This window comes from Symphalangus syndactylus, chromosome 4, assembly GCF_028878055.3.
Source record: "Symphalangus syndactylus isolate Jambi chromosome 4, NHGRI_mSymSyn1-v2.1_pri, whole genome shotgun sequence".
NCBI classification, from domain to species: Eukaryota; Metazoa; Chordata; class Mammalia; order Primates; family Hylobatidae; genus Symphalangus; species Symphalangus syndactylus.
The window spans coordinates 22,195,966-22,219,831 of record NC_072426.2 but is presented as its reverse complement, the minus strand read 5'-3'; the positions used below and the strand labels follow the sequence as shown (position 1 = coordinate 22,219,831).

Genomic DNA, 23,866 nt, shown 5'->3' with positions numbered 1-23,866 from the left:
CAGGAAGAGGAAGGCAACTCACATGGATCCATGTTTTTCGTAACATTGTGTGAAACTCCAGTTAATTGACTGTAAATAAATAGGAACCCACAAGTAACTGACACTAGTACTGCTGAAAGGCTCCCAGAAGACCTAACTCTTGCTGGCTCCATAATCACAAGCACCTGCAAAGCTCTGCCTTGGTGAGGAGAGGGCAGAGCACACCTGCTAACCGACATCTGCCTGGAGGAAGGAAAGACAGAGCTTCAACCCTGAACACAGAGTGCTGGTCTCTCTTCTGTGCTTGACCGTCATGCTCAGTTGCATTGTGCATGGGTCTGCCTGTCAGCCTGCACTGAATTTTGCAGCACTGTTCTAGGATTTACTGTCTGCACTCTGTTCCCAAAGACCTGTTGCCCCTACCTGTGTGCTCCCAGAGGAATCTGGTTTCTATAACAACAGACCCCATCACCAGCATGGTGCACAAGGCCACCTGCCAATCCATGCTGATTAAGCCCAGCCCTCAGCCTGTCCCCTCCAGACCTGTCACACCAATTCCCACTCAGGCACCAGCACTGATCATCAGTATTTCCCAAGAGTGGAAAGGGGAAAATAGAGACTCAGTAAATATATCTAAATAAAAGCAGAGGTTTCGTAAGCCATTCTAATCTTGATATAGTTTGCATTTCCTTCGCTGTTGCATTATAAAAGCCCTTTTAAGCTTGCAGCAAGAAGAATAGGAAGTCAGCTGTCAACTGGCTTACTATGATGTTTTCTCAGTCATATTTTGAAAGAGAAGTTGAATTCAATATTTTCTAAAAATCTGCAAACAGCAGCATGCTGCATTTATGGAGATGACACCTTCTGTGGGTTTTTCTCTTTCATGGGTAGGATTTTTCTGAGAGACCACATTGGGAGAAGAGAATAGGTGAGGAGTTGCTCTGTGAGCTTGCTGCAATCTGGAAGGAATAAAGTTGCAGAAATAGGAAATTGGAAGCAGAAATAAGAGATAGGAAAGTCTTAAGGACTACAATTTTTGTATTGCAACTAGATTCACATTTGCAGCCATCCTTTTAACAAGAGAAGCCACTCGACTAATGCGTGCTCTGAAGGAGCAAACAGAACTGAATAAACTAATGCAGAAGCAGGGGCTCAGTGGCTGCAGGTTGCATGAAAAATTGCCCCTTGCAGTTGCAGGGCCCCATTGTGAGCACCAGTCCTCTAGGAGAATGCTGGGCTACTTCTTTCTTTACCAATTGTTGCTAAGAGCAGGTGACCTCATACACTGTTTTAGCAACTCTTACTGTTGGGAATTATTCTCTTGGGAAGTTCAGAAGCTGGCAAAATAAATCTTTATATTCACTCTGCTTATATTCTGACAACACTGGTTGAAATCCTCTACTTTGAAAAGGAAATATTCTTCCCAGGCAAATGCAACTGATGGAATAGATTCTCTGTGTGTGGCTTTGAAGGTGTTAAAGTAATGATAATAATTGCTTTCATTTTGATAAGCTTTACAGGCTCCAGAGTTCTCTCACGAGTTCCATTTCATTTGATATTTGCAGTTACCATGTGAGGTAAGCAGAGCTGACCTTGACTGGCATCTCTATCAGAAGCTCAGTGGGATTAAATGGCTTGCCAATGTCACAAGGTGAGAAGTTGACACGAATTGCAATGCAAATATTCTGGCAAATAAGTTAGCAGGCTTTCTATTCTACCATTCTACTCAACTTAAAAAATAATCCTGTGGATTTTTAAAACTGTAATGGCCACTCATGCACAAGCCCCTGGAATATTCACAGGCTGATGAAAGCAATCTATTTTGGTGATTCAGGGAATATTGAGCTGCTGGTTTTGAGCAAAAGCAGCTGATGCAAATAAGCATGATATATTCATATATTCATCCGTTTGAAAGAAATCTGATGGCAGGAATTTTCTCCCAACAAAGCAGATTCTAGGATGTGCAAGCATCTGTATAAACGCATGTCATTCTCTGCAACCTCCATGCTTATAGGGGGACCACAGACTCCTTGAGCATTAAGACTAGACAGAATCTTAGAGGTAATTTTATTCAACTTCATTTACAGGGGAGGGAAGCAGGTTCAGAGAGCAGCGTTTGCCCAGGTCACACAGTTTATAGTTGTCAGAAGCAGGACAAGACCCCAGACCTTCAGATATCACACTCAGTTCAGAGTGACTCTTCTGAGTCCCTGGGAGGTTCCAAGTTACTACAGTACCACTAAATTATATTCAATGCAGTATTTAAGCAGATGAAGCCTTTTAGCAGGATTTAGAGCAACAAAGGCTGAAATCAAAGGCCTTTGATTAGCTTAAAGTTGTTCTGACAGTGGATCTCTCCAGAGTATGGGCTCACTGGAAATCAGTGTCCTACAGCCTCAGCATTGGAGTGCGAAGCTGGAGTTGGCTGATGCTTGGTGTGGTGTGATGGCTGGGATAGGATTTGGCTCTGTGATCCTGTGCTTTCTACATGACTTAGTTTATCAGCCAGGGCACAGTGTGAGTCCCAGAAAACCTGGCCAAAACAATCCTAACCCATGTAGCAAGGGGCTACGGTATTTATTCAGGGGCTTTCTCAGAAGGCTTTCCAAATAGTCCATTGGAAGGTCTATTTTCAAACCTCAGTCCAAGACCAAACCACTTAGAGTTATGTCAGCAGCTTTGCCCTAGGTGTCCCTGAGCTGTTGTCAGCAGGTTTCTAAAAGAATCACACTAGCTTGGGACTCGCACTGTGCCTCTGAAGGAAAGTCCCGAGAGGAGGGTCAATAAGAAACTTTCCCTTACATCTCTGCATCAGGAAATTTGTCAGACAAAATAGGGTTGAGGGATGCTTCTATGGTGTAGCAGATACTGTGTGGTGTGCTGTCCTGCCCATCTCGGGACAAAAGCACATACCCTCCCAGATGCTGGGAATGTGGCCTGCTGATGGCCCATAGCTGAGTTTCACCCCAGGGATTGTCCTTGGTCAAAGGTTGCTGCCTCATGCAAGATTGCAATGCCTTCCCTGGGAATAGCCTGCATCTGACCACAAGTCAATGTAGGGGTACAAAAGTTTGGCCCCTTTGCTCAATTTGGGCCATCTTTGAAGGACTACCCCAGCTCCACAGCTCCCTGGGGGTTGGGCTGAGGCCTCTGTGCTACTGCATCGGAGTGCAACTCTCCACCAGTTCAAGCCTTCATCACCCACCCTTTTACAGATGTTGTTTCGCTACAGCACTCCCCAGTAAACACCTGCATGCAAATCTTTGTCCCAGAATCTTTTTCCCAGGGGCCTTGACATACCACAGACACACAGACTGCACACACTCAGACATATTCTCCTTTGCCTTCTTTGGTGCCAGCATTTTGTCACCCGATGGAGAATGCTCCATCAACAACTCCATATCAAACGTCTGCAATGCTCTTTTCTATCCAAACAGCTAAAGAAATCTGTATTCCTTTCCTATGGCTGCTGTAACAAATGACAACAAACTTGGCGGCTTCAAACAACACACATTTTTGCTGTCATAGTTCTGGAGGCCAGAGGTCCAACATCATCATTTTTACTAGGCCAACATCAAGGTGTCAGCAGGGCTGGGCTCCTCTGGAAGCTCTAGGGGAGAATGCAGTTTCTTGCCTTTTCCAGCTTTTAGAGCTGAATTCTTTTCATTCTTTGGCTTGTGGTCCCTTCCTCCATCTTCAAAGCCAGAGCGTAATGTCTTGCTTCAGTGGTTATGCTACTTTCTCCTTCTGTGTCAAATCTCTCTCGGCCTCTGCTTTGTAAGAACATTTATGATTGCATTTAAGACCCACCTGGATAATGCAGGCTAACCTCCCCATCTCAAGACCCTTATCTAATCACACCTGCAAAGCCTCCTGCCATATAAGGAAACAATCACAGGTTCTGGGGATTAGGACCTGGAGCTCCTTGTGGGCCATTATTTAGCCTACCACAGAATCATAGAGCAAGTTCTGAGACACATATATTGTGATTTCAATCTGTAGTTTATCTTTGCCCCAAAGTGAGGTAGCCTCAGAATCTTCTTTTTGCTATCCCATTTGCTATTGTGCCGGGCAAGCTGGTCTCAGCTGGGATGCCTACTTCTTGATTTAGGCCTTTATTAAGAAACACCACTAATTGTTATATTTTTACCTGCTGCTGCTAGAACCCCTCTCTCTGTCTCCCTCCCTAACCCTGCCGGGTGGCTGCCTTTCTATCCCTCTACTCACCAAATTGTATCTGTACTCACTGAGTGACCCTGTTGTCTATGTGGGAATAACACCGTGGCCACACTATGGCATTGGGCAGGGGGTGGGGGGTAGGTGGAAGAGGGGAATAGAATAGTGTTTTAAGCCTAATCAGCAGATTCCTGTGTCACTTCCTTAAAGCATTCTCTGTCAGTAGCAATTTGGGATGATACCGCATGACCCTTCAGAATGGAATTGGAATGGCTGAACTTCACATACTCATTGACCAGAAATAAGACCAAGAAATCTGTAATCTCATTTTTTCCCACCCCCAATTATCTATTTTTTAAAAAATTGTATTGATTGGTTGAAAAGTCTTTTTTTTTTAGAGAGAGAGAAAGAGAGAGAGAGAGGGTCTCACTCTGTCACCCAGGCTGGAGTACAGTGACGCAGTCATGGCTCACTGCAGCCTTGACCTCCTGAGCTCAAGTGATCCTCCCAGCTCAGCCTCCCAAGAAGCTGAGATCACAGGCCAATGCCACCATGCCCAGCTAATTTTTTGTATTTTTTGTAGAGACACAGTCTCACTTTTTTGCCTAGGCTGGTCTGGAACTCCTGAGCTCAAGTGATTCTCCCGCCTGGGCCTCCCAAAGTGCTGGGATTACAGACGTGAGCCATCATGCCCAGCCTCCTACCACCCATTCTTTTAGCTTGTTGTTTCTACCTCCTCTCTGGACCATATGGCTTGATCTACGTATTTGTCTCCCCCACTAGAATGTGAGCTCCTTTCTTCATCTTTCTGCTCCAATGTAGCAACTACCAAGGGGCCACCTGACAGAACATGGCCGCTGCAGAGGAACCCTGCTACCTGCAGTCAGTGACATGGCCTAGGTCCCAGAGGCCTCATGGTGCCACACACACAAGGACAGGCACCAACACCCAGTGACATTTTGACAGTCAAATGGAACCTGTGACTGCCTCCGTAGATGCGCCAGCCAAGAATGTGACCCTGGGGAAAGCCCTTCACACAGGTCTTTTCTTGGCGTATTTATATTTAGTTCCAGCGAAAAGCTGCAGTTGTTTTTCTCAGTCACAGGCATCAAACGATAACCGAAAAGAATGAGAAATAATTGTTCCCTTTCTCCCTGTTAGGTGATTGTACTGTTTGAATTTGGGACCACAGCTCTCTAACAACTAGCTCTCCCATGCCTGGCTCATGAGACATCGTAAATGTTGATTGTATTAAAGACAATTTAGAGGGAAAGGACTTGAATTCTGGTTCTAAGCTATTAAAAAATATTTCTACATTTTAATTTTTAAATTAAGAAAGATTTTGTACATACAGAAAGGTGCAGAATATAAAACAGACAACCATATGCCTACCATCCAGATTAAACAACTGTTAACGTTTTCTCATATTTACTTCAGATCACTTGAAACAAAAGAAAGACAAAAAGATACGGCTAAAGCCTTGGCCCCCTTCACTCACATCCCTCCCCTCCTCCCCTCTGCAGAGCAACTTCTGCCTGAAGTTGGTGTGTGTCATTTCCACGCACGATCTTGTGCTTTCACTACATATTTATATATCCAAAACAATATTTACTATTGTTTTGTGTGCATTCTTAATTTACATAAATGGCATCATATTGTAAATTCTCTTGCAACTTGGCTTTTCTTACTCAACAGTACATTTTAGGGACTTATTTATGTTGTGTGGATACAGTGTAGACCTAGTTCATTCATTTTAACTTAATTGTGAAATACCATAGTTTACTTATCCATTTCCCCACTGGGTAAAATTAGTTATTGCTTTATTGTCGTTGTTGTTTATTGCAATGAACATGCCGGTGCATGCATCTTTGTGCACATGTTTGTTAGTTTAAATGCCATGAAGTGAAACTGCTGATTAGTAGGAAATACACTTCTGCACCTTCCTTAGCAGAGACAAATCGTTCTAAGTGGTTGTACCTATTTGAACTCATGCTAGATTAGAAATTCCTGTGTTCCTACATCCTTGCCATCATTTGTGAGGCTTTCAATTTTTCTTATCCAATAAGTACAAATGACATTTTATTGTTTTAATTTTCATCTCTCTAATTATTCATGAGCTTAAGTATTTTTACGTGGTTACTAACCAGTTGTGTATGTGCATGTGTGTGCACGTGAGAGCATGTGAGAGAGAGAAATCAGTTTCAATCCTTTGTTCTTTTCTTATAAATTTATAGTTGTATTTATTCTGAAGTTCTTATCTGAGTTGAAAAATGTTCTCACAAATGGTATCTTGCCTTTTAATTTTGTTTATGTCATGTTCTATTATAAATAGCTTTTTAATTTTCATGTAGTTAAATTTATATGTCTTTTCAAGGTTTGTGGGCATTTGTCCCTTAGTTAATAAATCTGTTTCTAACTCTACATTCAAGATATTCTCCCACATTGTTTTCTAAAAATTCTAAATTTTTTTTCCCTTCACATTTAAATTTTTGTCCATCTGGAATTTACTTTTGCTTATGTGATGAGTAGGGATCTAATTTTATCTTTTTCCAAGCAGAAAGTTAATTGTCAAGGATGATCCAGACTTTCCCACTGTTTGAAATGTCATTTCTGGTGTTTTTTTTTTTTTTTTTTTTGGATGGAGTTTTGCTCTTGTCACCCAGGCTGGAGTGCAGTGGCGTAATCTCGGCTCACGGCAACCTCTGCCTCCCGGGTTCAAACGATTCTCCTGCCTCAGCCTCCTGAGTATCTGGGATTATAGGCGCACGCCACCACGCTCGGCTGACGTTTTGTATTTTTAGTAGAGACGGGGTTTTGCCATGTTGGGCAGGCTGGTCTCAAACTCCTGACCTCAGGTGATCCGCCCGCCTTGGCCTCCCAAAGTGCTGGGGTTACAGGCGAGAGCCACTGCGCCTGGCTGAAGTATCATTTCTGTTAAATACAAATTCCCATGTATAAGTGGATCAGTTCCTAGACTCTACCATTCTGTTGGTTCATTTGTCTATCCCCACACCCATACCAGAATTTTAACATTATTATAGCTAAAGAGCAAGTCTTAATAGCTGGTGTGGTGTTTGCCCTTATTTTTTTTGTTTTAGCTCACATTTGTTTTGGTTTTCATTAGTCTTTCCTCTTCCAGTATTTTAGGATCAGATAGTGGATTCCTGTGAAAAATGCTACTGGAATTGATAAAGGACATGTATCTAAATAGGTTAATTTTGAAAAATTTTGCCATTTGTACTGTAGTTATCTATGGTAAATGTGATATATCTCTCTATTTAGGCCTCCTTTTTATATTTATATCATTTAATATGGATTTATAATTTTTTCTGTATTTATACATTTTTATTACCCATATGAGGTATTTATAGTGCTTGCTACAATTGTAAGTAGTAGCTTCTGAAAAATGATATTTTCTAACAATTTATTGTAGGTGTTCGGGGACCATCTTAAAAATCAGTTTTTAATTAGGTAACTTGTTGAATTTCCTTATTTCTTTCAATAGTTGGCTGTTACTTATTTTGAATTTTTTAAACTAGATAATTATAGCATCCAAAATTAATAATACTGTGGCTCACGCCTGTAATCCCAACACTTTGGGAGGCTGAAGTGGGCAGATCACCTGAGGTCAGGAGTTCGAGACCAGCCTGGCCAACCTGGTGAAACCCAGTCTCCACTAAAAATACAAAAATCAGCCAGGCATGGTGGCAGGCACCTGTAGTCTCAACTACTTGGGAGACTGTGGCAGGAGAATTGCTTGAACCCAGGAGGCAGAGGTTGCAGTGAGCCAAGATCACCCCACTGCACTCTAGCCTGGGCAACAGACTGAAACTCCGTCTCAAAAAAAACCACACACACAAAACAAAAAACAAATAAACAAACCCCAAAAAACAAAACAAAACAAAACAAAATTAATGATACTTTTATTTCTTCCTTTTGAGTCTTTCTTTATTTTATTTCTTTACTTGTTATCACCTTACCGAATAGGACTTACAAAGCAATGCTAAATAAGGGCTTTTGATAGCAGGCATCCTTCCCTTATTCCTGAACTTAACTGGAATTATTTTAGAGATTCACAAAGCATAACTTTCACTGTAGATTTGTGGTAGATCACTTTATTGGGTTATTATTTTTATTTCTAACATGCTAAAATATTTTGGTTATTAATGGGTATTGAATTTTACCAAATGCATTTTCTGCACCTTTTGAAGTGATCATATTTTTTTCTTCTTTATTATGTCTGTGTAGTAACCTACCTTAATAACTTTTCTATTGTTAAACTTTTACTTCTTAAGTAATCCAGCTTTGTCATAATGTAATATTTTTAAACACTACTAGATTCAGTTTGCTAATATTTGATTTCAAAATGTCACATATTTATAAGTGACATCAGCCCACACTTTTCCTCTTCTGTATTGTCTTTTCCAGTTTTCATTTTCAATGTTATATTAATATCATATAATGGGTTGAAAAACTTTCAATCTTTTCTTTTTTCTGTATCAGATTGTACAAAATAGAAATCAAATTTTTCTTGAAACTTGGGGAAAACTTATCTGCAAAAATATCTGAGGTAACAGCTATTTTTTGTGACTAAATTTTTAGTTATTGATTAAATATTTAAGGCCATAGGTTTATTCAGCTTTTTTATTTTTTAGTTACATTTTCTAGAAATGTTTTATTTTATCTAAAAGTTAAATATTAGTGGCATAAAGTCATATATAGCAGTCTCATATTTTTGTAAATGTGTGTTACATCTATTGTTACATATTTTTCTTTCCCAATATGGTTCATTTGTACCATCTTTCTTTTTCTTCTAATCTTAGACCTTTGTTGACCATCTCAGTTGCTCGTTTTCTATTTCACTAATTTTTGCCCATATCTGTGTCTTCTTTCCTTTGTATTTTCTTACATTAACAGTTTTTTTTTTTCTGACTTCTTGGATTGATTACATGTGTTCATTAGTTATCAACCTTTCTTCTTTTCAGGTGTGTGCATGTGTGTATGTATATCTATAATTTTCTCTCTAAAGTATTGCTTTAGCTACATCTCCAAAATTTCTATGTTCTGTTTTCCCCTTGTCATTCAGGTCTATTTTAAAATCTCCATTATGATTTCTACTTTGACTCATTAATTATATAGAAATGTTTCAAAATTTCCAAACATATGGTTCCTTTATTTGGTTTCATTTTTGTAATTTATTTTCAGTTTAATAGCGTGTGAAAAAGGAATGCTGTCTGTAGGATTGATTCATTTTTTATTTTTAGATACTTTTTTGTGGCCAAGTATGTGGTCAACCAAAAATAAGTTCAATGTGTATTCTCTAATTGTTAAGTACAGAAATGTTATGCTCAAGTTATTAAAATGTTATTTCAAATTTTGGTATGTTTACTAATTATTTTGTTTGCTTGAGCTATTTAGTATTGAGCATTGTCTTAAAATATCTTATTGTGGCTGTGGATTGCTTGACTTTTTTGTGATTCTGGTCATTTGTGGTTCATATATTTTGAGACTACATTCTTAAAAGTCTACAGTTTTGGAAGTTTTAGATCTTCATGCGGAATGGTGCCTTGCCTACCTGTATGATTATACCTCCGTTGTCTTTAACTCTTCTTCCTCTTGGAACTAAGTCAGGTCCAGAGGGACCTTGATGCCATTGCTTATGCCCCATTCCCGCTGCTCTTGGATTGAGGGTTTTTATTTTGTTTTGTTTTGTTTTGATTTGTTTTGTTTGTTTTGTTTTCTTTTGTTTTTGAGACAGAGTCCCACTCTGTGGCCCAGGCTGGAGTGCAGTGGCACAATCATGGCTTACTGCAGCCTCACACTCCTTGGCTCAAGTGATCCTTCTGCCTCAGCCTCCCAAAGTGCTGGGATTACAGGCATGAACCACCACACCTGACTGGATGAAGTTTCATAGCCCACTTTTGAGAAGCTGGTTTTGCTAACTTTGCTCCAGGATACCCTTTATGCTGCCACCCATGCTCTGCCTTGCTCCACGTCCACTGCTGTAAGGGAGCGTTTCCACTTATCTTGTGATTCAACTTTTAGCCATCTCCAAGCTTTGTTAAAATTAGAGATTGAATTTTATTTTTCACTCTTCTTGGTGCTTTTAGATGCTTTCCGTGAAACACTGATTTTTGCTGGCATCTTCACACTGGAATTTTGACATGAAGCCTAGAGTTAATCAATATCTTTGCCCTCCTGCTGGACGTTACCATAGTACCTATTCATTCTGGTCACTCCTTCTTGAATCACATGCTCTCTTTGTCTAGCATGTTAGTTATACCTTGTTTTTATAACCCCAAACTAGTCACCATTATATTGTTTTGGGATCAATGCCTGTTTAGATTTGCCTTTATACTTAATATTTACCAGTCTCTGCTCCTCTTTGCTTCTCACTTCCTGTGCCTTCTCCCAGAGAAACAGAGCTTTTGGAATTCTTTCAGCAGGGGACTGTGAGTAGTAATTTATTTAAATCTGTGCTTGCTTGCCTGATGATGTCCTTATTTTGCTCTCAGTCTTGGATTTTAGTTTAGCTGAGAATAGAATTCTAGGGTGTCAGTTATTTTTCCTCAGCACTTTGAAGTTGTCTCATTACTTGTTTCTATTGTTGCTATGAAGAAATCAGCTGGCAGTTTAATTTACAGTTTTACAAACTTTGTTTGATTTTACATTCATATAAGTAAAACCAACTTTGTGTTCATCCTCTAGAATAAGTAAATATTTTACACATAAAGTTATCTATGTATTAATGTACCAATATGTACATAATACAACATATGTAAAATAAAAACATAAATGACTACATATATGAAAAAGTTTTAAAATCAAAATAAAAAGCATTTGCTTTTGCTAAATTGTTATTAGTTATAATTAATAATATTTTAAAGAGTTAAATGTAGATATTCATGCTTCATTGATTTTAAAATATCTTGATTTAACATTTAATTTGACACTGCTTTAACATAAAGCAATAGGAAGATCTGGGTTTATGTTTGGCTTATTCTGATGCTGGTTTCAATGGCAATAATTGCTAGTAACAAAAAGTTTAATCACCTCACAAAGGCGTGTGATTACAAATAAGAAAAGCAATAGCTGCACCTACTAAATCATGATGCTTATTTTTTAAAATCCCATTTACTAACTGTACCAAAGTTTTTGTTTAAAGTCAGCTATTATATTTCTGTTTCCCTTTATGTCAATCAATTCTTGCGACAAGCAATTTGGAATTTGTTGCATTTTTACGTATTTAAAAAATGTGTTCAACCCACTAAAACTCTGAGACACTTAGAAGCATTACAGACAGATTAGAAAATTCTGTTTCTAAATTTTTTGTGTTCTTTTTTTTGGTAATTATGAAAAAATGCTCAACATCACTAATGATCAGGGAAATACGATTCAAAACCACAACGTGATATATCACCTGTCTCCTGCAAGAATGGCCATAATCAAAAAAAAAAAAAAAGATGTTGGCGTGGATGTAGTGAAAAGGGGACACTTCTACACTGCTGGTGGGAATGTAAACTAGTACAACCAATATGGAAAACAGTGTAGAGATTCCTTAAAGAATTAAAAGTAGGTCTGCTATTTGATCCAGCAATCTCACTACTGGGTATCTACCCAGAGGAAAAGAAGTCATTATTTGTAAAAGATATTTGCACAGACATGTCTACAGCAGCACAATTCGCAATTGCAAAAATATGGAACCAGCCCAAATGCCCATCAATCAATAAATGGTTAAAGAAGTTATGGTGAATACTACTCAGCCATAAAAAGGAACTAATTAATGGCATTCTCAGCAACCTGGATGGAACTGGAGACTATTTTTCTAAATGAAGTAACTCAGGAATGGAAAACCAAACATTGTATACTCTCACTCTTAAGTGGGAGCTAAGCTATGAGGATGCAAAAGCATATGAATGATACAACGGATTTTGAGGACTTGGGGAAAAGGGTGGGAGGGGATTGAGGGATAAAAGAATACAAATTGGGTTCAGTGTATACTGCTTAGGTGATGGATGCACCACAATCTCACAAATCACCACTAAATGACTTACTCATGTAACCAAACACCACCTGTTCTTTAAAAACCTATGGAAATAAAATATTTTAAGAAATATATGCAAACATGAGGCCTGTGACACCCTTATATTGTTTTGGTAACCAAAAAAATAACATAATTATGGAAAATGTTTGACATCTCTAACAGCAGGAACTACTTTTTTTATGTTTCTGTGTCACTTTAGGCAAAATGCTTCCATTCTGTGTACCAGTTTTCCTCATGTGAAAAACAAGAGGGCTGGCAGATGAGTTCTGAATGTCCTACCAGCCCTAAGGTGCTCCGATGCATTCCTAACCTGCCCTAGCAGAGCCCAGCAGAAAATGCAGGCTCTTGGGTAGATCCTGTTACATGAAACATTGCACATGCACATGGTGGAATACTGTGCAGCCATGAAGAAATAAGGACACTCAGTATGTGCCGGTCTGGATGGAGTTCCAACGTATTGTTTAAAGAAAACAGCAAAGCAAAGAAGAGTATGTAAAATGGGATCCCTTTTGTATACTTTTTTTTTTAAAAAAAAGAACAGATGGATAAATGGATATGGAGTTGCTGGTATAAACAGTTTTGGGGTACAGAGATTTAGTGGTTAACTGTTAAGAATGGTTGACAGTTATGAGAAGAGAAGTCAAGGCATGGAAGCTCGCTCTTAGTCACTCTCTTTTTTCTTTGTACTTTTAAAAAATATTTGAGGCCAGGAGTGGTGGCTCACACCTGTAATCCTAGCATTTTGGGAGGCTGAGGCAGGTGGATCACTTGAGGACAGGAGTTCGAGACCAGCCTGGACAACATGGCAATACCCCATCTCCATTAAAAATACAAAAATTAGCCCGTCATGGTAGCAGGTGCCTGTAATCCCAGCTACTCGGGAGGCCGAGGCAGGAGAATCATTTGAACCCAGGAGGTGGAGGTTGCAGTGGGCCGAGATCATGCCACTGCATTCCAGCCTGAGTGACAGAGCGAGACCCTGTCTCAAAAAAAATTTTTTTTTGAATGGTGTAACTCAGCATATATAATACTATATACATATATATGTATATGTATGTTGTATATGTATGCATGTGTATATACATTTCAGATATCATATATACTATATATATGTATATATCAGCAGGAGTTTTTCACAACAGGGACACTGAACATCATTTTTTTCTGCTTTATTTTCTTACTTCTACTTTTCTATTTAAAAAACTTGTAAAGAAAAAAGAAGTAAAAGACTAAAGTCCTCATAATATACCTGTATTCATTGGCTAGGACTGCTGTAACAAAGTACTACAAACCGGGGGTCTTAAACAACAAAACTGTGTAGTCTCACAGTTCTGGAGGCTAAAAGTCTGAACTCAAAGTGTCAGCAGGGCTGGTTTCTTCTGAGTGCTGTGAAGGAGAATTTGTTCCAGGTCTCCTTCCTTGGCATGTGGATGACCATCTTCTCCCCGTGTCTCTTCCCATCATCTTCCCTCTGTGTGCATCTGTCTCCGTATCCAAATTTCTCCTTTTTAGAAGGACACCAATCACATTGAATTAGGGCCTGTCCTGATGACCTCATTTTAACCTGATTACATCCGTACAGACTCCATCTCCAGATACGGCTGCATTCTGGGGCACTGTGAGTTAGAACACTAACGTATCTTCTATGGAAGAAATACAATTTAACCCACAAGTATACCTAATACAACAAAATTCATAGAAATAGAGAAAATAAATACCTTATTTTTCTGGAGAAGGTAGCATTGGACTTCATTCTTGAAGGATAAATTGGCCTTTATCCTTGACTAGAGAGAAGCAGTTACTTTCAATAGCCCTTTCCCCTCTTTCCCTGGAGCAACATGAGGAAATGTGTGGTTGGAAATGAAGATTATATATGACCAGTACACTCAAGAAAACTGTCTGCTTGAAAATCAATGTTTCATTAAGTTCAGTGAACATAACACGAGACAGAACCGATGAGGCCAGATTAAGGGAGTGGATCTAAGTGGAATACAAGGAAGAACGTCAAAATACCCAGAGCTGTCCTGGCATGGAAATCGGCTATCCCATAAGTAAGTGATGCCTGGGGGAAACTGAGCCTGTTTCACTGGAAAGGCAATTGGATTAGACCAATTCTTGTCTTCTTGTAAAGTCCAGCCTGGCCCAAGGTTACAGGGAGAAGCCTTGGGTAGGGGACAGGTGTAAGAGCATTATGAACCAGCAACACTCCCACTTGGGGAGAAACAAAACCCCAGGTACAGGAAGAGTAGTTCTTTTCTAAAATCTGAACCAATGACAATGGAGGGGACAAAGGATTAGGGGGAGAAGATGCTTACTCTAATGAGGAGGCTTTGATTTTTCAGAAGAGAGCTTTGTAGCCATGTTTTTGGGGAGCCACAAAATCCAGGCGCAATACATGGGGTCAAGAGTATGAGAATTTTGGCCCAAGATAGATAAACCTGGGCCTCAACAGCTGCCACCCACTGTGGAAATTGGTATGTTCAAAGAATGTAAGCACTTGAGACTATTTCTAGTTCCAGCTGCTCCATGGTATTAATAAAGGTCTAATTGCTAAAACCACATGGAGTGGACATGGTGTTCATTTTCCTGACACATGCAAAATGTGGTTTGGAGGCTGAGCTGTCAGGCCCAAATCGCCCCCAGATATTGCCTATTGCACGCACATTTTATCACCAGGCAGGGCTTGCTAAGCTTGGTGGATGGCCTCATTTGGGCTATTTGTATCCTAATACTGGGGCCAATGTGACAGGTTAGCGTTCCTATCAGAGGAACATGGCACAAAACTTCCTTCTAGCCCCATTTCCCAGGTAATGTGCTGTGGAGAAAGTCCATCAGATTGTTACGCCTAAAGACAAAGGAGCGGTTTGTCCAACATTTAGAACAGGTTTATAAAGCGTCTCCCATTCTCACCAGATAATTGGACATAGAGGATGCCAGAGACTGTGTAGACAGTTAGGCTTCCTTTGCAAATGGGGATGGAGAGGGATATAGCTACCTGTCTGTGCAGGGAGAGAAATGAGCAGACTCAATGCTGGTTGGGGACAGTTCCATCTTCTTGTCCCACCCTACCCACAAAGAGTGGTTGCTGCCTCTCCTCCAAGTCTAAATGTATTTTACTACCTTATTGCCTTAAGGTACAACAATACATATTCACAAAAGCTAGTCATAAGTTGCCCCATGCTAAAAATACTAAATCCTATACATTTATATTTTAATACATATCTCCATTTTTAAAAACTATGGAATGCCTCACGAATTTGCATGTTATTTTTTTAATGGGGAATCTCCCTCTCTAAATTTACTCACTTCTATTTTCTGGCACACAAGGGGAGTTCCTGGCTAGGGCTTAGTTCCCTATTGGGTTTTCCATGCAGGGTTTAGATTTAAAGCATTAAATGACCCTTATGAGGGATTCCATAGAAACGCACATTGCTGACTTATGGGCCTGCATTGAGGGACACATCAATCCCTGAGTTTTAAGAAGCCCTGGATATTGATTGACAAGCTGTTTAACATAGTAATTATGAGCCGGAACTTTGCAGTAAGACTACCTGGGTTAAAATACTAATTCCCCTATTTATGCCTCATGTGACCTTGGGGAACTGTCTTAAGCTATCTATGCCTTGACTTTCTTAGATGTAAATCGGGAAATAGTGCTTCTGCATAGAGTAGTTGTGAAAATTAAGTTATCATGTATAAAATGCTTTGCCATAAATGCCAGTCATTATTATTGCCTCCACAGAAAGAATGTGGTTAGACCAAGTAAAAGTGAGGTCCTAGTAGCATCCTCTTGAACATGAGGATTGAGCTCAACATCCTCTGCTACTGGAGACCCAGTAAACAAATGCTGAATTTGCACAGGTATTTCTCAACAGAGTTACACTATTTCCAGTGTAACTGGTGTGTAGTGGTCATGAAAAGGTTAAACAGAAAAATCAAATATGGTTTCTATTACTGGAGGAGTGGATGTTCCACGATGCTGATTAGGAAGTCCAACCTGAAAGAGGCTCTCTGAAGGGTCCTGGCCCATCGTAGCAAGAGACAGCTCAAAGAGAGACAGATATCCATGATTTATGGTAAGCTCAGCAAAGACAGATGAAGAGAGACCATCCTTTGATCACGTGGCCGGCAGGAATTTTTGCGGGACATTTTGTTTTGTTTTGGAGCTAAGCAGTGCCTGAATCTGTGCGGTAGTCAGAAGGGACAGCTACAGCAATTAGGGATAAAGAAGGTACTTTAAGCCTGAGCGTAGTGGAACTGCTAGCAAGACAACTGGTGTGGTTCACAGGCCAAGTCCAGCAACTGATGTCAAGCCAGAATGATGAAAGAGGATTCATACGTGGCCACATTCAGATGTAACCTGTTCAGAGCTATCTGCTCAGAAGACACCATCATGCGCACTGTGGAGTGCTGAGATGAGCCTCCCTGATCCTCCATCACGGGTGTGAGCAGGACTTACTCCCCAGCTGCTGGTGCTTAGCCCTCAGGTGTGAATCCCTTCTGAAATTGCTTTAGTTGAGCTGCCTCACTCACGGTCATATCCTTTCCAATGACCGACCAACCAACTTAGGGATACCAAGGTCTAGCTCTTTTGTCCCAACTCAGAATAGCCCTGAAGTTATCTCATCTTCAGAACTCCCCACAATAGCAGCTAATGCCCCTGAGATGACCCTGAGGCTTGACCTCTCCCTCTGCCCAATCCTGCTTCCTTCCCTCCCTTCTATAGCTATAGCTCTGACAGCACTCTCTAGTAGGTGAGTTTCGTGCTAATCTCCAGGTCAGAATCTCCTTCCCTGGGGTACCGTGACTCTCAACTCACTGGTCACGGGCTGCTCTGCATTTCTTACTGGGTAGGTTGGGGCCATGTGACAGGGCTCTGGTGAATGGGAAGGGAACTTGCCTGTGGGATCATCCTGGGCTCTCCTCCCATCATGGTGCCCTTGAGGGCAATATGTGTAAAGTGGTCCCATACAGCAGGGAGGAGAAAATAAGCCTTCACTCTGTTAAATCTCTGAGATTTGGGTTTTGGTTTTGGTTTTATTTTCTTAACAAAGCCTAACTTATTCTGTCTTTTCTAATGCATCAGTCATGTTCATTTAAATACTTTTCTAATTCCAGAGTGAGAAGCAACGAAAAGTTAGTATCTGAACATACTCTGAAATGTTAGTTATTTTTCATATATATCTTCTTGGGTTTAGCTGTTGGGGAAAAATAACAGTTCATCCCACATCACAGATTTGGTTATTTTCAATAATAACATCTCTAATGAATTCTTTTCTTGGGTTTGTAAGTTTTAGTTATTATGAGGATAACATTTCTAATGAATTTTTTCTTGTGTATTTATAAAGTCTCAGGTTAAATGAAAGATTTGAGTATTTTAACAAGTGAATCTGAACAGAGTAGATCCAATTGAGAATTTCAGTCAGCATTCTGATGCCCTGAATAGAAAAGAGTCAATAAATATAAATATAAATAAATATGTACACACACACACACACACACACACACACTGATGGACTCTTAACTAACGCTAGTAAGTGTCTATTATATATACCATGTTCCTGAAGTTCTGCTACAAGGTAAGGACTTCCTAGGCTTAGGGAGCTAATTGGTCCATGAAAGAGGCAGACCATTTCCAAGACTGCCATTGGGATGCAGTGTGGTGAGACATGCCAGGGTGCACAGGTGGCTGAAGGGAGGTGGTACTAAGCTTTGCCTGGGGAGGGCCAGAGAAGGCTCCACAGAAATGACTCTTAAGCTGCAAATTAGAGGGAACAGTCAGAGTTCACCAGGTTCATGAAGGAGGGAAAGGCATTCCAGGCAGAGATGTGCATAATAACGTAATGCATTCAGGACATGACAGGGCTGGTAAGGTGATGTTTGCCAGGTGCTATGGTTTGAATGTCCCCTTCAAAACTCATGTTGAAATTTAATTGCCATTGTGATGGTATCACACTAGGACCTTTAAAGGGTGATGAGGTCATGAAGGCTCTGCCCTCAAGAATGGACTAATGCCATTATCAAGAGAGTGGCTTAGTTCATGAGAGAGTGTGTTCCTGATAAAAGGATGAGTTTGGCCCAATTTCCTATGTCATCTTGTGTGTACACTTCCTAGCCATTGGGTGCTTTCCACCATGTTATGATGCAACAAGAAAACCCTCACTAGATGAGGCTATTCAATCTTGAATTCCCAGCCTCCAGAAGTCTGGGCCAAACAAATCTCTTTTCTTTATAAATTACCCCAGTCTGTAGCATTCTGTTGTAGCAGTAGAAAAGGGAGTCACACAGGAGGGGTGGTGGTAGGAGATGAGCTTGGAGAGAAGGCACAAGCTGGGCTCTGGGTAGTAGGTCTCTATGCAGTGCCATGGGACTTGGACATTTCCACTTTATTTCACTTACTTATTACCATTTTTATTCTGGCCTTTTAAATTGTTGCTCTTCTCTTATCCAATGCAGACACAGTTTATTTCTGAGACATATAGTTTGTGAAATCAGAAACTTTAGGCATCATCAAAATAAATTTCCCACATTGCATACCAGTAAAAATAAGATTGCAGTGACTCTGAGCTGCCAGCTGCCACATGGCAGGCACTTAGTCCGTGGCCCCTAAGGCAATTCTAAAGATCCCTATAAGATGCTTTCTTATGAGTATTATTAAGATGACCAACTCATCCCAGCTTGTCCAGGACTTTCCTGGTTTTACCACTGAATGTTCTGGGGCCCAAGATCCTCTCAGTCCAAAGCAAACCAGGTTGCTCATCCTAAGTGTGTTTGGAAACATGTCTGACCTGCTCACATGTTTTTGCTCAGGGCCTCTCCTCAAGCTGCCAAGCCACTGCCTCAGCCAAACACCCCAGGGAGCTCTGATAACCTCCAGCAACTCTCCCTGGCCAATTTCTGTCAGGCAACAGATACCACCCTTCTAGCTTTGGGGAAGGAGACATAGGCCTCCTACACTGAGTTCCAGACATGCTTACCCACCCCCTACATTAACTTTCCAGAGCTCAACTGCATTAGTCTGTTCTCACATTGCTAATAAAGACATACCCAAGACTGGGTAATGTATAAAGAAAAAGAGATTTAATGGACTCACAGTTTCACGTGGCTGGGGAGGCCTCACAATCATGGCAGAAGGTGATGGAGGAGCAAAGGCACATCTTATATGATGGCAGTCAAAAGTGTGTGTGCAGGGGAATTGCCCTTTATAAAACCATCAGATCTCATAAGACTTATTCACTATCATGAGAACAGCACAGGAAAATCAGCCCCCATGATTCAATGACTTCCCACCAGGTTCCTCCTACAACATGTGGGGATTATGGGAGCTACAATTCAAGATGAGATTTTGGTGGGGAGAGAGCCAAACCATATCATTCCACCCCTGGCTCCTCCAAAATCTCATGTCCTCACATTTCAAAACCAACCATGCCTTCCCAATAGTCTTCTAAAGTCTTAACTCATGTCACCATTAACTCAAAAGTCCACAGTCCAAAGTCTCATCTAAGAGAAGGCAAATGCCTTCTGCCTACGAGCCTGTAAAATCAAAAGCAAGTTAGTTACTTCCTAGATACAATCGGGTACAGGCATTGGGTAAATACCCCCATTCCAAATGGGAGAAATTGACAAAAACAAAGGGGCTATAGGCCCCATGCAAGTCCAAAATCCAGCGGGGTAGCCAAATCTTAAAGCTCTGAAATTATCTCCTTTGACTTCATGTCTCACATCCAGGTCATGCTGATGAAAGAGGTGGGCTCCCATGATCTTGGGCAGCTCTGCTCCTGTGGCTTTGCAGGGTACAGCCCCACTCCTGGCTGCTTTTATGAGCTAGCATTGAGTGTCTATAGCTTTTCCAGGCTCACAGTGTAAGCTGTCAGTGGATCTGCCATTCTGGGGTCTGGAGGACAGTGATCCTCTTCTCATAGCTCCACTAGGCAGTGCCCCAGTGGGGACTCTGTGTGGGGGCTCCAACCCCACATTTCCCTTCTGCACTGCCCTAGCAGAGGTTCTCCATGAGGGTTCTGCCCCTGTAGCACACCTCTGCCTGGACATCCAGGTGTTTCTATACATCCTCTGAAATCTAGGCAGAGGTTCCCAAACCTCAACTCTTGTCATTTGCACACCCACAGGACCAGCTCCACATGAAAGTTGCCAAGGCTTGGGGCTTGCACCCTTTGAAGCCATGGCCCAAGCTGTACCTTGGCCTCTTTCAGCCATTGTTGGAGCAGCTGGGACACAGAGCACCAAGACACTAGACTACACAGAGCAGAGGGGCCCTGGGCCCAGCCCACAAAACCATTTTTTCTGACTAGGCCTCCAGGCCTGTGATGGGAGGGGCTGCCATGAAGTTCTCTGACATGCCCTGGATACATTTTCCCCCTTGTCTTGGCGATTAGCATTTGGCTCCTTGTTACTTATGCAAATTTCTGTAGCTAGCTTAAATTTCTCCCCAGAAAATGGTTTTTTCTTTTCTACTGCATCATCAGGCTGCAAAATTTTCAAACTTTTATGCTCTGTCACCTCTTGAATGCTTTGCTGCTTAGAAATTTCTTCCACCAGATACCCCAAGTTATCTCTCTGAAGTTCTAAGTTCCACAGATCTCTCGGGCAGGGGCAAAATGCCACCAGTCTCTTTGCATAGCAAGAATGACCTTTACTCCAGTTACCAACAAGCTCCTCATCTCCATCTGAGACCACCTCAGCCTGGACTTTATTGTCCCTATCACTGTCAGCATTTTGGTCAAAGCCATTCAACAAGTCCCTAGGAAGTTCCAAACTTTCCCACATCTTCCTATCTTCTGAGCCCTCCAAGTCTCTAGGAAATTCCAAACATTCCCAAATTTTTCTATCTTCTTCTGAGCCCCAACTGTTCCAACCTCTGCCCATTACCCAGTTCCAAAGTTGCTTCCACATTTTTGGGTATCTTTACAGCAGCTCCCCGCTTTCTGCAGCACCAATTTATTGTATTAGTCTGTTCTCACACTGCTAATAAAATACCCAAGACTGGGTAATTTATAAAGAAAAGGAGGTTTAATGGACTCACAGTCCCACATGGCTGGGAAGGCCTCACAATCATGGCAGAAGGCGAATGAGAAGCAAAGTCACATCTGACATGGCAGCAGGCAAGAGAGCATGTGCAGGGGAACTCCCCTTTGTAAAACCATCAGATCTTATGAGATGTATTCACTATCATGAGAACAGCACGAGAAAACTCACCCCCATGATTCAATTACCTCCCACCTAGTTCCTCTCACAACACATGGGGATTATGGGAGCTATAATTCAAGATAGAGATTTGCATGGGGACACAGACAAACCATATCACCACCAGACAATTAACAAAACTTCTTCGAAGGCTTATGGATAATGGAAGGAAAGCTCAGCCTCAAAAGTAATTTCAACTTTTGGCAAAGCAGCTACCTGAAACACACCTACCAGAGCCATTCTCAGTAGCAGGTCCAGCTCCACATGAGAGTCCAGCACATGTCTGCCACCAGAAAGTTTGGGCCCAGCTGTCAAATGGCTTTGAGAGAGAAAAGACTTCTCTATCCCTCTAGTTTCAGGCTGGCTTCCCAGAGAGGCAGAAACTACTACTGCTGCCTGGCATTCATTCCCCCACTTTCTTAGTAAGAGCACCCTGATTTACTTAGGAGGGTAAAGTGCCCAGATAGAAGGCTTCATTTCTCAATTCCTCAGCCAGCTGTGGAAGTGTTTGGGGGAATGTCAGAAAAGCTATTTAAAGGGAGAATCAGTGAGAAGATCACACTCCAATACACATACACTCACACATGCTATTTATTTTTCCTCTTTCATCTTTCTTCCTTCTAGGCTTCAATGTGGATATGATGGCTGGAGCTCCAGCAGCCATCCTGTGACCCTGAGAACAAGCCATTCATTGAGGCTAATGAAGCAGAAAGAAGGAATCCTGAGTCCTTGGGAAACAAGGATCTACCCGAATAGCTCCGAATGCCTACTTCTAGACGTCCTTTTAGAAAGAGAAGCACACCCTTGTGTATTTCAGCCACTGCTATTTAAGGTTTAACCTAATCATGATGTAATTGGTTTTTCTTGGAATGATTGACAGTGGTAATTTTTTCTTCCATAAGAAGCAATCCCAACCCCTACCACTAGGGGGTGGCCTTGCCCCGTAGGCCTCAACATGACAATTACATCACTGCATATCAGAGTCCAACATCAGTACATTCTGTGTAATTCAGTCTCAAATAACAACGTGCATGTGACAGCAGTGGTCCAGTCCGAGCTAAGCTGTGCCAAACTCCATCCAGTTCCTCTAGCATGAGATTTGGATCTCATGCTTTTCTTCTCTTTTCTATATCCAATTCTTCAGCTCCTGTAAGCAAGCCCCACGACCAAAAAAGTATGCAGAGAAGCAGCTCTGACTCTAGCAAACACACAGTTTGTATTTCCAAACAAAACAATGAGCTTCTAGTCTGAACAACATCCCATTTGATGGTAACTTGATACTTTCCTCTTTTTGTTTTTCCAGCAAGAAGCAGTGGGTATGTACTTGCTTTACATTTGTGAAAAGATACCTGGCTGGCGGGTCTGATAAAGAGAGATTCTACCCGGACAGGATTATTGATATCTCTACTTCCTACAAGATGGAAAATCACTTGCAGCATTTAAGTGACTGTTTTTCTAGTTTATGCTGATCAAAGTTTCAAAAATCTCTAGGCAGAGTTTTAGTCATTAATAATCTGAAGTGAAGGGAATAATTTATCTAATTATTGCTCAGGCTAAAAGCAAGCTGCTGCCTCAAAATGAAAGTACAGTGCTAGCTCTATAAATACCCACTCACAACTAACCAACAAAGGAGTTTGGGGTGTGAGAAGTGGAACTTCTGATAGTTTCAGATTGCATTGCTTCGGTATCATCTGTGCTCTCCTTGTCTACCCCCATTTACATCGTGATGCTGTATAGTTAAGACTTGGGCAGAGGGAGGAAAGGAGTTCATGGGAAGCTAGTAATACTGCATTTTTCCTCAATTTTCTTACAAGACTGCCATATTAGATAAGAACAAAAATGTGCCTATAGAATAGTCTAACCAAAGAACTTGAGAAAGAATCACTTCTTTTTCCTCCATTTCTGTAAAGACTATGCAGAAAGTTTTCATATGTAATAAAACCAGTGATCACCAGGTAATCTCAACCTAAGAGAAAGAACCAAAATGAACCACTCACAAGAATAGAAACAGGCATCCCTTGGGAGTAGGGTTTAACAAATGAAAATACAGGACACTCTGTAATTTGAATTTTCTGCAATATTTGGGAACTGCTTAAATGAAAAAATTATTTGATATTTATTCAAAATTTAAATTTAATGGTATGTTCTAGATTTTATCTGGCAACCCTACTTGGGGGTAAAGAATCTGTTCCTTCCTTGTGGGGGATGGGAAGAACAGTACAAAATGAGCAGATTCTGAAATATATCAAGGGGACTGTCACTGGAAAAGTCACTGATTAAAAACAAAACACCCACAAACCACTAGGCCCTGTGCACAGGCTCCTCCAGGAAGCTAAGTCTTGTTGTTTTTTATCTTTTGTATCTTTACAGAGTCTAGATGCCCTCCTGCTCTGGGTATATTGAGAGCTCAGTGAGGAGTGCTGACCAACTGGATAGTCAATGATCGCTGAGGAGGAGGTGGCTATG

General features: G+C 41.0%; 1 long non-coding RNA gene across 3 annotated transcripts in view; it reads right to left on the bottom strand.

Moving 5' to 3' along the window:
• Positions 1 to 19,482, bottom strand: part of LOC129480453 (uncharacterized) — a 41,681-nt gene extending 22,199 nt beyond the window's left edge. For all 3 annotated transcript variants that reach the window (XR_008657047.2, XR_008657048.2, XR_008657049.2), the window contains exon 1: positions 19,293 to 19,482. This is a non-coding gene — a long non-coding RNA (uncharacterized lncRNA). The remainder of the gene's footprint in view (positions 1 to 19,292) is intronic.
• Positions 19,483 to 23,866: the final 4,384 nt, after the last annotated feature.